This window comes from Bos grunniens, chromosome X (assembly GCF_055505025.1).
Source record: "Bos grunniens cultivar Pamir isolate PY7600 chromosome X, Bosgru_T2T1.0, whole genome shotgun sequence".
NCBI lineage: Eukaryota > Metazoa > Chordata > Mammalia > Artiodactyla > Bovidae > Bos > Bos grunniens.
In genome coordinates, this window is record NC_141194.1 from 79,013,545 (window position 1) to 79,030,070 (window position 16,526).

General features: G+C 39.5%; 1 pseudogene; it reads left to right on the forward strand.

Moving 5' to 3' along the window:
• The first annotated feature begins 14,719 nt into the window (after positions 1–14,719).
• On the forward strand, positions 14,720–15,613 carry LOC147340746 (uncharacterized; annotated as a pseudogene).
• The last annotated feature ends 913 nt before the right edge of the window (positions 15,614–16,526 follow it).

Below are 16,526 nucleotides of genomic sequence, written 5' to 3' on the forward strand. Positions count from 1 at the left end.
CAGGCAAGTTATTTGACCTGTTTGATCTTAGGCAAGTTGAATGACCTCTCTGTGCTTCCATTTCATCTAAAGGAAGTTGTCTGAACTCTCTAATGGCTTTCCTGTCCATCACGAACTCCCGTCCCTTGCTCAAACTCCTGTACATATAGTCAGAGATGCCATCCAACTTACTCATTCTCTGCCTTCACTTTGGCCTCCTGCAATCAAACTTTCCCAGAATTTGGGTCTTTTCCAATGAGTCAGTTTTTCACATAAGGTGGCCAAAGTATTGGAGCTTCAGCTCCAGCATCAGTCTTTTCAATGAATATTCAGGACTGATTTCCTTTAGGATGGACTGGTTTCATCTCCTTGAACTTCAAGAGACTCCCAAGAGTCTTCTCCAGTACCCCAGTTTAAAAGCATCATTTCTTTGGTGCTCAGCTTTCTTTACTGTCCAGCTCTCACATTCTTACATGACTACTGGAAAAACCATAGCTTTGACTAGACAGACCCTTGTCAGCAATGTAATGTCTCTGCTTTTTCATATGGTGTCTAGATTCGTCAGAGCTTTTCTTCCAGGGAGAAGAGTCTTTTAATTTCCTGGCTGCAATTACCATCTGCAGTAATTTTGGAGCCCAAGAAAATAAAGTCTGATAATGTTTTCACTGTTTGACATCTATTTGCCATGAAGTGATGGGGCCAGATGCGATGATCTTCATTTTTTGAATGTTGAGTTTTAAACCAGCTTTTTCAGTCTCCTCTTTCACTTTCATCAAGAAACTCTTTAGTTCCTCTTTGCTTCCTGCCATAAGGGTGTTGTCATCTGCATATCTGAGGTTATTGATGTCTCCCAGCAATCTCGATACCACCTTGTGCTTCATTCAGCACAGCGTTTTGCAAGATGTACTCTGCATATAAATTAAAAGAGAAGGGTAACCCTATACAGGCTGTTGCACTCCTTTCTCAGTTTAGAACCTGTCTGCTGTTTCATGTCCGGTTCTAATGGTTACTTCTTGACTTGCATACTGATTTCTCTGGAGGCAGGTAAGGTGATTTTGTATTCTGATCTCTTGAAGAATGTTCCAGAGTTTGTTTTGATCCCCACAGTCAGCGGCTTTAGTGTGGTCAATAAAGCAGAAGTAAATGTTTTTCTGGAACTCTCTTGGTTTTCTATGATCCAATGGATGTTTGCAATTTGTATCTGGTTCCTCCGCCTTTGTTAAATCCAGCTTGAATATATGGACGTTCTCAGTTTATGTACTGTTGAAGCCTAGCTTGGAGAATTTGGAGCATTCCTTTGCTAGTGTGTGAGATGGGTGCCATTGTATGGTAGATTGAATATTCTTTGTCATTGCCTTTCTTTAGGATTGCAATGGAAACACCTTTTCCAGTCCTGTGGTCACTGCTGAGTTTTCCATGTTTCCTGGCATGTTGAGTGCTGCATTTTTACAGCATCATTTTTTTGGATTTGAAATAGTTCAACTGGAATCCCATCACCTCCACTAGCTTTGTTCATAGTGATGTTTCCTCAGGCCCATGTGAATTTACATTCCAGGATATCTGGCTCTAGGTGAGTAATCACACTATCAAGGTTATTTTTTCTTTTGTATAGTTTGTATAAGATCTTTTTTGTATTGTTCTTCTGTATATTATTGCCACCTCTTCTTAATACTGTCTGCTTCTTTTAGGTCCATACTGTTTCTGTCCTTTATTGTGCCTGTATCTTTCATTTCTTTTACTTAGGTTTGAGAGATTAAAGATGTCATCGGAAGAGATTCACACTATATGGGGAAAAAAAAAAAAAACTCAAGTAGTAGTGGCTTGCCATTGAGCTGCCTTTTGCACTGGTCGTGGTATGATTTTCAATGCTCTGATGAGTAAGTCCTGTTTCAGTATCCGATCATTTTGCCTTTTCATACTGTTCATGGGGATCTCAAGGCAAGAATATTAAAGTCGTTTGTCATTCCCATTTCCATGCACCACATTCTGTCAGACCTCTCCACCATCACCCACCCATCTTGGGTGGCCCCAGATGGCATGGCTTAGTTTCACTGAGTTAGACAAGGCTGTGGTCTGTGTAATTAGATTGACTAGTTTTCTGTGATTATGGTTTGTGTGTCTGCCCTTTGATGCCTCTCGCAACACCTACTCTCTTACTTGGGTTTCTCTTACCTTGGACGTAGGGTATGTCTTCACGGCTGCTCCAATGAAGTGCAGCCACTGCTACTTACCTCCTGACAGCCACCCCTCCTGACCTTGAACGTGGAGTAGCTCCTCTCGGTCCTCCTGCTCCCGTGCAGCCACAGCTCATTGGACGTGGGGTTGCTCCTCTTGGCTGCCACTCGTGACCTCAGAAATGGGGTAGCTCCTCTCAGTCACTCCAAGAGTCTTGCCCTGAGAACCCCATACACAGTATGGAAAGGCAAAATGATAGGATTCTGAAAGAGGAACTCCCCAGGTCAGTAGGTGCCCAATATGCTACTGGAGATCAGTGGAGAAATAACTCCAGAAAGAATGAAGGGATGGAGCTAAAGCAAAAACAATACCCAGTTGTGGATCTGACTGGTTACAGAAGCAAAGTCCGATGTTGTAAAGAGCAATATTGCATAGGAACCTGGGATGTTAGGTCCATGAATCAAGACAAATTGGAAGCGGTCAAACAGGAGATGGCAAGAGTGAAGGTCGACATTCTAGGAATCAGCAAACTAAAATGGACTGGAATGGGTGAATTTAACTCAGATGACCATGATATCTACTACTGTGGGCAGGAATCCCTTAGAAGAAATGGAGTAGCCATCATGGTCAACAAAAGAGTCTGAAATGCAGTATTTGGATGCAATCTCAAAATGACAGAATGATCTCTGTTCATTTCCAAGGCAAACCATTCAATATCACAGTAATTCAAGCCTATGCCCCAACTAATAGTGCTGAAGAAGCTGAAGTTGAACGGTTCTATGAAGACTTACAAGACCTTTTAGAACTAATATCCAAAAAAGATGTCCTTTTCATTACAGGGGACTGGAATGCAAAAGTAGGAAGTCAAGAAACACCTGGAGTAACAGGCAAATTTGGCCATGGAATACAAAGTGAAGCAGGGCAAAGGCTAATAGAGTTTTTCCAAGAGAACTCACTGGTCATAGCAAAACCCTCTTCTGACAACACAAGAGAAGACTCTACACATGGACATCACCAGATGGTCAAAACCGAAATCAGATTGATTATATTCTTTGCAGCCAAAGATGGCTATACAGTCAGCAAAAACAAGACCAGGAGCTGACTGTGGCTCAGATAATGAGTTCCTTATTGCCAAATTCAGACTTAAAATGAAGAAAGCATGGAAAACCACTAGACCATTCAGGTATGACCTAAAATCAAATTCCTTATGATTATACAGTGGAATTGAGAAATAGATTTAAGGGACTAGATTTGAGAGATAGAGCTCCTGATGAACTAGGTGACATTGGTGACATTGTACAGGAGACAGGGATCAAGACCATCCCCATGGAAAAGAAATGCCAAAAGCAAAATGGCTGTCTGGGGAGGCCTGACAAATATCTGTGAAAAGAAGAGAAGTGAAAAGCAAAGGAGAAAAGGAAAAGTACAAGCATCTGAATGCAGAGTTACAAAGAATAGCAAGAAGAGATAAGAAAGCCTTCCTCAGTGATCAATACAAAGAAATAGAGGAAAACAACAGAATGGGAAAGACTAGAGATCTCTTCAAGAAAATTAGAGATACCAAGGGAACATTTCATGCAAAGATGGGCTCAATAAAGGACGGAAATGGTATGGACCTAACAGAAGCAGAAGATATTAAGAAGAGGTGGCAAGAATACACAGAAGAACTGTGCAAAAAAGATCTCCATGACCAAGATAATCACGATGGTGTGGTCACTCACCTAGAGCCAGACATCCTGGAATGTGAAATCAAGTGGGCCTTAGGAAGGAAGCATCACTACGAACAAAACTAGTGGAGGTGATGGAATTCCAGTGGAGCTATTTCAAATCCTGAAAGATGATGCTGTGAAAGTGCTGCACTCAATATGCCAGCAAATTTGGAAAACTCAGCAGTGGCCACAGGACTGGAAAAGTCAATTTTCATTACAATCCCAAAGAAAGGCAATGTCAAAGAATGCTCAAAGTATTCTTGAGCATTCTTTGCACAATTGCACTCATCTCACACGCTAGTAAAGTAATGCTCAAAATTCTCCAGGCCAGGCTTCAGCAATATGTGAACTGTGAACTTCCAGATGTTCAAGCTGGTTTTAGAAAAGGCAGAGGAACCAGAGATTAAATTGTCCACATCCGCTAGAGCATGGAAAAAGCAAGAGAATTCCCGAAAAACATATATTTCTGCTTTATTGACTATGCCAAAGCCTTTGACTTTGTGGATCACAATAAACTGTGGAAAATTCTGAAAGAGATGGGAATACCTGTCAGGAGCCGCATTAGGCATTACTTACAAAATGGAGGCACGGCCCCCAGGCCCCTCTCCTCATTCCACAGGCTTGGACCCAGGATATAAGGAGTTAGGCCTTGTAATTCTGACTTGTCTTTTCCTCTCCTCGGCTGAGTTGACTGAAAAGCAATATTAAGGTGCTTATTGTTCTTGAAAGGAGCATGAGAAGGCACAAAGACTTCTGCAGCTGTGCTCAGAAATAATTTATAAAGTTAATCATTGACATTTGTTCAAGGACTTTTACAAAAGAGTGTTCCAGGATGAGCACATAGGCCATAGCTTGAGGCAATGGGAGGGATTGCTATCTGAAGCCTATTTGTGAGGAGAATGTTTATGGCAAAGGTGTTTACTGAATTTAGGGCTTAGAAATAATTAAAATAGTTAGAAGTTAAAGATTTAAGGAATGTTGTAACGTTAGCATATTTTACTATAGTTTATAGAAGTTAGGAATTTTTAGACACTACTTCTAGAAGCCTTTTTAGGAGATAGTGAGCTCAGGGGCAAACAGGATTTAGGAAGATAAGTAGTAAACTGAGGAATGTAGCATGAGCTACAATGTAATCACAAGTTAAATATAGGACACATTAGTGGAGGTAGATAATAGATGATAAGGCTGATTCTGAGAGAATCACTGAAGCAGGAATTCTGTTTGAAGAGCAACAATGATTTATGGAGATAATAAATCTGTTAGGGGGGCCGGGGGGACTGAAAATGTCAAACCTCTGGCTTAATGTTTTTGTACAAGTATAAAACAGAATCTTAAACTTGAAATAAACAGGCAGTCCAAAAGAAAACTGTGAGGCTGCCTCGTCACCGACACCGTTCATTTCTTCAGGTTGAATCCCTGGCTGCTGGAGCTGGACTCTGGCAAGTGGCGCCCGGAACAGGGGACACTGAAGAGTAAGTAATCTGAAATTGTAATGCGGGACGGTTAGGATTGTACCTGTGGGTGGCCAGCACCCCTCTGCAGTTTAGGCAGGGTGAGGAGGGTACAGAATGAATAAGAATATTCTCTAGAAGAAAGGGTTTCTCTGCATCTAAGAATAGACAAATGTTTATTGAAATATTACTTTATATGTTAGCCCATAGAGGTGTTAAAGTTAGCACAGGAAGACTGTCCAAATTTCTACGTTTGCTTTATACTTTGTTTGGGCCAGAAAAGTTTCCTGTAGATGCTTTTGCTCTGTGGAATATGATTAGAAATGTCCTGGACCCCTGTCATGAGGCTGTTAGATAGCCTATGGGGGAGGCTATAGCAGTGGATAGTGGTGGGTCTCCACCTTCTGTGCAGATCATGTTTTCTGCCATTGACAAAGAAAAGGAGGGAGACTGTGCTCTACCTCCTGAGGAAGGAGAGAGCTTACAGGACGCTGCGGCCGGGTGCCCTGGCGAACCCCCTCCCCCTCTATGCAAACCTTTAAAAATTCATCCACCACTTTCTGATTTAAGGCAATCGCTGCCACCTCCACTTGTGCCTCCCAGGGCCCAGGAGTTCCCCCACTTTGCCTCCAAAGCCTCCTAGAGCACTGCCTAAGGCTGAGAAAGATAAAGAGGTTTTTTTTTTTATTATTATTATTTATTTAAACAAAGGAGCTTTTAAAGAAGATATATGTACAATATACAGAGCCTGCTCCTTGGAGAAAACCCCTTCAGGGGGCCTCACTCAGGCTAAAAAAAAAAAAAAAAAAAAAAAAATTAATCCTAATGGAAAGGATTCTACAAATAAAAAATGTTTCTCTTGTGACCAAATGGGGCATTTTTGCCCGCAATGTCCTGCCAAGCAGGGACAACAAGCCGTGCCAATACAGACTAATACCAACCCCCCAAAGGCACTTTGCCCCCAATGCCAGAAAAGGTATCATTAGGCCAAAGACTGCAGATCTAAATTTCATAAGGATGGAACTACGCTCACCCCCCCAAGTACAGGGAGGTAATTTTTCCCAGTTTCAGGGAAATGGGCAGCAGGGGAAGCCCCGGCCCCAGACAACAATAGGGGCAGCTGTATTGCAGAACTCCTCAGAGCAACCCCAGGTAGCGTAGGACTGGACCTCAGTTCCACCACCGCAACAATATTAACCCCTGACGTGCGGGTTACTCTGATTCCAATGGGAGTGGCTGGTCCCCTACCTGAGGGCATTGTAGAACTTGTGCTGGGGCGTAGCTTGCTTTCCCTTCAAGGAATTTTGGTGGTGCCTGGTATAGTAGATTCTGATTATACTGGGGAAATTAAACTTTTGATCTCGCCACCTACTAAAACTGCAAATTAATAAAGGTCAAAGAATAGCACAGCTTTTGCTTTTACCTTATTATCAGACAGGAAAAACCTTGACTTCTCAAGCTAGGGGCCCCAGAGGATTTGGATCTAGTGATCTAGCTTTTTGAGTGCAGGAAATTACAGCTTCTAGGCCTTTAAAAGATGTTTTAATTCAAGAAAATAAAATGTCAGGGCTCTTAGATACTGGAGCAGACATCTCTTGCATTGCTGGAAAAGATTGGCTCTCGTCCTGGCTGACATGCTTGACCAGTGCCAGCCTGGCAGGAATAGGGTCAGTGCCTTCGGTTGCTAACAGCTCACAAATTTTGACATGGTCAGATGAGAAGGGGACACTAGGCACTTTTTGTCCATATGTGGTTCCTTCAGTACCTTTTTCTTTATGGGGGAGAGATATATTATCTAAGATGGGAATGCTTTTATATAGCCCAGATGAAAAGGTTACTAATCAAATGCTGCAAATCAGGTATAATCCTGATAAGCGGCTTGGTAAAGATCAGCAGGGAATTGTTTCGCCATTAGAGGTGGTTCCTAACAAGAACAGAGAAGGTCTGGGAAATTCAAATTTATTCTAGAGGCTGTTGCTCTTGCTGCTGACCCTATTACCTGGAAATCTGATGATCCGGTAAGGGTAGAGCAATCGCCTTTAACAGCTGAAAGGTTACAGGCAGCTGAGGATTTAGTTATGGAACAACATATAGAACCTTCTAATAGCCCCTGGAATACTCCTATTTTTTGTTATTAAGAAAAAATCAGGAAAATGGAGATTGTTACAAGATTTGAGAGCTGTAAACACAACTATGGAAGACATAGGGGCCCTCCAGCCAGGCCTCCCTTCCCCAGTGGCTGTGCCTTTTCAGTATAACATGATAGTTATAGATATACAGGATTGTTACTTTACCATTCCCCTGGCTGATCAGGATTGTAAATGGTTTGCTTTCAGTCTCCCTTTAGCTAATTTAAAACAGCCCTATAGAAGGTTTCAATGGAAGGTTTTGCCTCAGGGAATGAAAAATTGCCCCACCTTGTGTCAGAAATTTGTAGACCAAGCTGTGCAGAATGTTAGAGGAAAGTATAAAGATCTATATTTGATACATTATATGGATGATATTTTGGCAGCTCATAAGGACAGAGCCTTGTTGCAACAAATTTTATCTGAATTGATTGAGGACTTGGAAAGCTGGGGTTTAAAGATAGCTCCAGATAAGATACAAGTAAATCCTCCTTTTTCTTATTTAGGGAGGGTAGTAAATACCCATACAGTGAGTCATGCCCCTTTGCAGCTGCGGAGAACTCGTTTACTAAATTCAAATGATTTCCAGAAATTATTAGGGGATATTAATTGGATACACCCATATTTAAAACTGACTACTGCAGATTTTTTTTAATTAATTTAATTTTATTTTTTTTAACTTTACAATATTTTATTGGTTTTGCCATATATCAAAATGAATCCACCACAGGTATACATGTGTTCCCCATCCCGAACCCTCCTCCCTCCTTCCTCCCCATACCATCACTCTGTGTCATCCTAGTGCACCAGCCCCAAGCATCCAGTATCATGCATTGAACCTGGACTGGTGACTCCTTTCATATATGATATTATACATGTTTCAATGCCATTCTCCCAAATCATCCCACCCTCTCCCTCTCCCACAAAGTCCAAAAGACTGTTCTATACAACAGTGTCTCTTTTGCTGTCTCGTATACAGGGTTATTCTTACCATCTTTCTAAATTCCATATATATGCATTAGTATACTGTATTGGTGTTTTTCTTTCTGACTTACTTCACTCTGTATAATAGGTTCCAGTTTCATCCACCTCATTAGAACTGATTCAAATGTGTTCTTTTTAATGGCTGAGTAATACTCCATTGTGTATATGTACCATTGCTTTCTTATCCATTCATCTCCTGATGGACATCTAGGTTGCTTCCATGTCCTGGCTATTATAAACAGTGCTGTGATGAACATTGGGGAACACGTGTCTCTTTCCCTTCTGGTTTCCTCAGTGTGTATGCCCAGCAGTGGGATTGCTGGATCATAAGGCAGTTCTATTTCCAGTTTTTTAAGGAATCTCCACACTTTTCTCCATAGTGGCTGCACTAATTTGCATTCCTACCAACAGTGTAAGAGGGTTCCCTTTTCTCCACACCCTCTCCAGCATTTATTGCTTGTAGACTTTTGGATCACAGCCATTCTGACTGGCGTGAAATGGTACCTCATAGTGGTTTTGATTTGCATTTCTCTGATAATGAGCCATGTTGAACATCTTTTCATGTTTTTGTTAGCCATCTGTATGTCTTCTTTGCAGAAATGTCTATTTAGCTCTTTGGCCCATTTTTTGATTGGGTCATTTATTTTTCTGGAATTGAGCTGCAGGAGTTGCTTGTATATTTTTGAGATTAGTTGTTTGTCAGTTGCTTCACTTGCTATTATTTTCTCCCATTCTGAAGGCTGTCTTTTCACCTTGCTTAAAATTTCCTTTGTTGTGCAGGAGCCTTTAAGTTTAATTCGGTCCCATTTGTTTATTTTTGCTTTTATTTCCAAAATTCTGGGAGATGGGTCATAGAGGATCCTGCTGTGATGTATGTCAGAGAGTGTTTTGCCTATGTTCTCCTCTAGGAGTTTTATAGTTTCTGGTCTTACGTTTAGATCTTTAATCCATTTTGATTTTAATTTTTTGTATGGTGTTAGAAAGTGTTCTAGTTTCATTCTTTTACAAGTGGTTGACCAATTTTCCCAAAACCACTTGTTAAAGAGATTGTCTTTAATCCATTGTATATTCTTGCCTCCTTTGTCAAAGATAAGGTGTCCATAGGTGCACAGATTTATCTCTGGGCTTTCTATTTTGCTCCATTGATCTATATTTCTGTCTTTGTGCCAGTACCATACTGTCTTGATGACTGTGGCTTTGTATTAGAGCCTGAAGTCAGGCAGGTTGATTCCTCCAGTTCCATTCTTCTTTCTCAAGATTGCTTTGGCTATTCGAGGTTTTTTGTATTTCTATACAAATTGTGAAATTATTTGTTCTAGCTCTGTGAAGAATACCGTTGGTAGCTTGATAGGGATTGCATTGAATCTATAAATTGCTTTGGGTAGTATACTCATTTTCACTATATTGATTCTTCCAATCCATGAACATGGCATATTTCTCCATCTATTAGTGTCCTCTTTGATTTCTTTCACCAGTGTTTTATAGTTTTCTATATATAGGTCTTTGGTTTCTTTAAGTAGATATTCTTAAGTATTTTATTCTTTTCATTGCAATAGTGAATGGTATTGTTTCCTTAATTTCTCTATTTTCTCATTATTAGTGTATAGGAATGCAAGGGATTTCTGTGTCTTGATTTTATATCCTGCAACTTTACTATATTCATTGATTAGTTCTAGTAATTTTCTGGTGGAGTCTTTAGAGTTTTCTATGTAGAGGATCATGTCATCTGCAAACAGTGAGAGTTTTACTTCTTCTTTTCCAATTTGGATTGCTTTTATTTCTTTTTCTGCTCTGATTGCTGTGGCCAAAACTTCCAAAACTATGTTGAATAGTAGTGGTGAAAGTGGGCACCCTTGTGTTCTTCCTGACTTTAGAGGAAATGCTTCCAATTTTTCACCATTGAGGATAATGTTTGCTGTGGGTTTGTGATATACAGCTTTTATTATGTTAAGGTATGTTCCTTCTATTCCTGCTTTCTGGAGAGTTTTTATCATAAATGGATGTTGAATTTTGTCAAAGGCTTTCTCTGCATCTATTGAGATAATCATATGGTTTTTATTTTTCAATTTGTTGATGTGGTGTATTACATTGATTGATTTGCAGATATTAAAGAATCCTTGCATCCCTGAGATAAAGCCCACTTGGTCATGGTGTATGATCTTTTTAATGTGTTGTTGGATTCTGATTGCTAGAATTTTGTTAAGAATTTTTGCATCTATGTTCATCAGTGATATTGGCCTATAGTTTTCTTTTTTTGTGGCATCTTTGTCAGGTTTTGGTGTTAGGGTGATGGTGGCCTCATAGAATGAGTTTGGAAGTTTACCTTCCTCTGCCATTTTCTGGAAGAGTTTGAGTAGGATAGATGTTAGCTCTCCTCTAAATTTTTTGGTAGAATTCAGCTGTGAAGCCATCTGGACCTGGGCTTTTGTTTGCTGAAAGATTTCTGATTATAATTTCAATTTCCGTGCTTGTGATGGGTCTGTTAAGATTTTCTATTTCTTCCTGGTCAAGTTTTGGAAAGTTGTACTTTTCTAAGAATTTGTCCATTTCTTCCACGTTGTCTATTTTATTGGCATATAATTGTTGATAGTAGTCTCTTATGATCCTTTGTATTTCTGTGTTGTCTGTTGTGATGTCTCCATTTTCATTTCTAATTTTATAGATTTGATTTTTCTCCCTTTGTTTCTTGATGAGTCTGGCTAATGGTTTGTCAATTTTATTTATCCTTTCAAAGAACCAGCTTTTAGCTTTGTTGATTTTTGCTATGGTCTCCTTTGTTTCTTTTGCATTTATTTCTGCCCTAATTGTTAAGATTTCTTTCCTTCTACTAACCGTGGGGTTCTTCATTTCTTCCTTTTCTAGTTGCTTTAGGTGTCGAATTAGGTTATTTATTTGACTTTTTTCTTGTTTCTTGAGGTGTGCCTGTATTGCTATGAACTTTCCCCTTAGGACTGCTTTTACCATGTCCCACAGGTTTTGGGTTGTTGTGTTTTCATTTTCATTCGTTTCTATGCAAATTTTGATTTCTTTTTTAATTTCTTCTGTAATTTGTTGGTTATTCAGCAGTGTGTTTTTCAGCCTCCATATGTTGGAATTTTTAATAGTTTTTCTCCTGTAATTGACATCTAATCTTACTTCATTGTAGTCAGAAAAGATGCTTGGAATGATTTCAATTTTTTTGAATTTACCAAGGCTAGATTTATGGCCCAGGATGTGATCTATCCTGGAGAAGGTTCTGTGTGCGCTTGAGAAAAAGCTGAAATTCATTGTTTTGGCATGAAATGTCCTATAGATATCAATTAGGTCTAACTGGTCTATTGTATCATTTAAAGTTTGTGTATCCTTGTTAATTTTCTGTTTAGTTGATCTATCCGTAGGTGTGAGTGGGGTATTAAAGTCTCCCACTATTATTGTATTATTGGTATTATTGTTAATTTCTCCTTTCATACTTGTTAGCATTTTTCTTACATATTGTGGTGCTCCTATGTTGAGTGCATATATATTTATAATTGTTATATCTTCTTCTTGGATTGATCCTTTGATCATTATGTAGTGACCTTCTTTGTCTCTTTTCACAGCCTTTGTTTTAAATTCTATTTTGTCTGTTATGAGTATTGCTACTCCTGCTTTCTTTTGGTCTCTATTTGCATGGAAAATCTTTTTCCAGCCCTTCACTTTCAGTCTGCATGTGTCCCCTGTTTTGAGGTTGGTCTCTTGTAGACAACGTATGTAGGGGTCAAGGATTGAGAAGATGCAAGAAAGGTTTAACAAGGACCTAGAAGAAATTAAAAAAGAGTCAATATATAATGAATAATGCAATAAATGATATAAAAAACACTCTGGAAGCAACAAATAGTAGAATAACAGAGGCAGAGGATAGGATTAATGAAGTAGAAGATAGAATGGTAGAAATAAATGAATCAGAGAGGAAAAAAGAAAAATGAATTAAAAGAAATGAGGACAATCTCAGAGACCTCCAGGACAATATTAAACGCCACAACATTCAAATCATAGGAGTCCCAGAAGAAGAAGACAAAAAGAAAGACCGTGAGAAAATACTTGAGGAAATAATAGTTGAAAACTTCCCTAAAATAGGGAAGGAAATATTCACTCAAGTCCAAGAAACCCAGAGAGTCCCAAACAGGATAAACCCAAGGCAAAACACCCCAAGACACATATTAATTAAATTAACAAAGATCAAACACAAAGAACAAATATTAAAAGCAGCAAGGGAAAAACAACAAATAACACACAAGGGAATTCCCATAAGGATAACAGCTGATCTTTCAATAGAAACTCTTCAAGCCAGGAGGGAATGGCAAGATATACTTAAAGTGATGAAAGAAAATAACCTACAGCCCAGATTATTGTACCCAGCAAGGATCTCATTCAAATATGAAGGAGAAATCAAAAGCTTTACAGACAAGCAAAAGCTGAGAGAATTCAGCACCACCAAACCAGCTCTCCAACAAATACTAAAGGATCTTCTCTAGACAGGAAACACAAAAATGGTGTATAAATTCGAATCCAGAGTAATAAAGTAAATGGCAACGGGATTTGCTGCAGATTTAAAGCCTTTGTTTGATTGCTTAAAAAGCAATCCTAATCCCAGTTCTAAGAGAAAGTTGACTAATGAGGCATAGTCGGCTCTTGTCATATTGATGTATGGCAAAACCAATACAATATTGTAAAGTAATTAAATTAAATTAAATTAATTAAAATAAATAAATTTATATTTACAAAAATAAAGTGGATGAGGCTTTAAATGATCAGTTGATTAGGATTAATATTACCAGAGAATGGGATTTAATTATTCTCACCACAGAGCATACATCTACAGGATGCTTGTGGCAAGGAGGCCCATTGGAATGGCTCCATCTACCAATGACCCCAAGAAAAATAGTTTTATCTTATCCCAGCTTGGTGGCACAATTAATTATAAAAGGTAGAAAAAGAAGTGTGGAACTTTTTGGAAAAGAAGTAGCAAATATAGTGATTCCATTCAATAACGATCAACTGCAATTTCTTTTACAAAATAGTGATGATTGGAAAGTTGCCCTGATAGATTTCAGGGGTCAAATTTTGTTTCATTTGCCCTCAAGCCCCCTATTGCATTTTTTGAAAACACATCCAATATTTTTCCCGAAGAAATTTTCTATTCAACCTTTGGAAGGCACGATTTTAGTTTTCACAGATGGTTCCTCTAATCGTAAAGCAGTCACAATTATTGACGGAAAATCCCATGTTCAACTGAAGAGACATTGGCCCAGAGAGCTGAGTTGAGGGTGGTTATTTGGGCTTTTCAACATTTAAGAGACCACACCTTCAATCTTCTGACTGAATCCCAATGTGTTGTAGGGTTATTTCCTCATACTGAGACTGCTAATATTCTGGAAAATAGAACTACCATCTTCTCCTTGTTATTTGATTTACAGAAGGAGATTAAGCATAGAGATAAGAAATATTGTGTGGAACATATTAGAGCCCATTCCAGCTTGCCCAGCCCTTTGCATGAAGGGAATGCTTTGGCAGATGCATTAACTAAAGTAATTGCTTTAAACTTACATGAAAAGATTGACAAGGCCAAAAATTCTCACAAAATTCATCATCAAAATGCAGCTGGTTTAAGGTATGAATTTCATATCCGTAGGGAAGCAGCTAGGCAAATAATTAAGTTATGTCCAAATTGCCCAACATTTAATCCATGTCCACCATTAGGAGTAAATCCCCGAGGCCTTAGGCCTAATGCTCTCTGGCAAATGGACGTAACTCATATCCCAGCCTTTGGAAAACTGTCCTTTGTGCATGTTACTGTAGATACCTTTTCTCATGTTATTATAGCCTTTGCTAGATCAGGTGAAGCAACAAGAGATATAATTCAGCACTTGTTTCAATGCTTTTCCCAAATAGGACTCCCCAAACAGATAAAAACAGATAATGCCCCAGCTTATACTTCTGCCACTTTTAAGAGATTTTGTCAACAATTTTCCATAGTACATTCAACAGGAATACCTTATAATCCCCAAGGCCAAGCCATAGTGAAAAGGACACACCAGACTTTAAAAAGTCAGATAGCTAAATTAAGACAGGGAGAATTTAAGTATTCCTCTCTACATCATGTTTTATACCATGCTTTGTTTGTAATTAATCATTTAAACATGGACACACAGGGGCAGACTGCAATGAAGAGACACTGGACTCCTGAAGGGGCTACGACTTGGCCTCTGGTTAAGTGAAAAGACCTCCTTACAGGAGAGTGGAAAGGGCCAGATATACTGCTAACGTGGGAGAGCGTATGTTTGTGTGTTTCCACAGGATTCCACTTCTCCTGTTTGGACCCCTGAGGTTACTAAAATCCCTGAAGTCCTGGAGTCTGGGACTGAAAAAAGATGGTGAGACCAGAAGCGCATCGAGTCCAGACCTGAGGGAGCCAAGGAAACACCAAAGGGTGAATGACCCTTCGCCTGAGGCTTCACCACTAGTACATCGCTTCAGGCACCTGGCACTTCAGGAGAGACATGCTGATCGAGTTCAACCGTATTCTGCCTCACCTTGTCGCCGTCATCGTACTTAAGCAACCACCTCCAACACGGTACCAACTTGGGGCCAGCTAAAACGTCTCGTTCAGTGGGCTGAAGAATTAATAGAAAGGGGGAGATATGAGGCCACTCCTATGGTAATGTTTGTGGCTATGCTTGCTGTGTTGGCTTGTCAGCTGAGGCCCTCCAGTGCAGAAAAAAGTTCATTGGGCCTATTTGCTTAATCCACCTTCTTTCCAGCCTGTTGATTGGATGAATGAGCCCATTCATCATGTTTTTGTTAATGATACTCTTCTTTTGGGTGGGGCTTCCATCTATCCTAATAATGTTAAAACAGTGGTCAGCAATCCCTTCATTTTTTCAGGCATGTCCATTTATCCACCTATTTGCTTTGCCATACCTTCCTCTTTACAAGGATCAGCTCTGGTTTTGAATGGATGCATTAGCACTTCCTTGAAAGGCATGCTTACTGATTCTCTGAGAAGCGATGGCAAGAGAGACTTTTGGTCTTTACAGCTGCTGATGCCAGGGCACAAGAAAGACTATTTGATGCCTTAAAAAAGGCAGCCCCTCATTTAAAGGACTATCCGAGCTATGTACTCCCCACTTCGGACTCTGATGAACAAGGACTACATCCTGGGAAAGCATAAGCAGAATTTCTGGCTTTCCTCTTTGGAAAGAATGCACGTATGCCATAAAGTTATCAATTCCCATTGCTGCCACCAGACATTTTCTGACCAAATGGGGGGTGCCCCTATCTCTTGAATCAACGATGGGGTTTGATTTATGTAGAACCTTATAGATCCACATGGAATAATTCATTTCTCCCTATACCTTTAGTAATTACTAGGTGGCATGCTAATGGATGGGTTCCTCCTTTACTGAGTTTCAGCGGAACAGGTCCCATGCAGCCTGAATTATGAAGAGCATTGGCTGCTATGGCACCTGTGACTTTACATAGACCTTTAAATGAACAAAGATATATTGTATGGGCCTGCATGCATTCTCCCTATGCCTTTTTGTTGGCCAGAAATCAGAGTGATTTGAAAGTTTCTGAAGTAGAAACCGTTTACAATGTTATATGTATGAATTGTTTTATATCAAATTGTGTTGATGGGAATGATTATAATAATTACAAGGCTGTGATGATTGTAAAGCACCACCATATTTGATGGTTCCTGTAAAATTAGAGGGACAATGGTTTGATGATTATCCACTGAAAGTTTTACATGAACTTAATGGCTTAATTTCTCGACCTAAGAGATTCGTTGCAGCTCTCGTTGTGGGAATAACTGCCTTGATTGCCATAATTGCATCAGTTACGGTTTCTGCTATTGCCCTGTCAAAAGAAGTGCATACGACCTCGTTTATCGATCAGCTGTCCAAAAATGTCTCCGTAGCTCTTACTATGCAAGAAATTACAGATAAGAAAATAGAAAATAAGGTCAATGTTTTAGAAGAAGCAGTTCTGCTTATGGGACAAAAAATAACAAATTTAAAAATTGAATTGTCTTTAAGGTGCCATGCAGAATTTAAATGGATATGCGTTACCCCTCTATACGT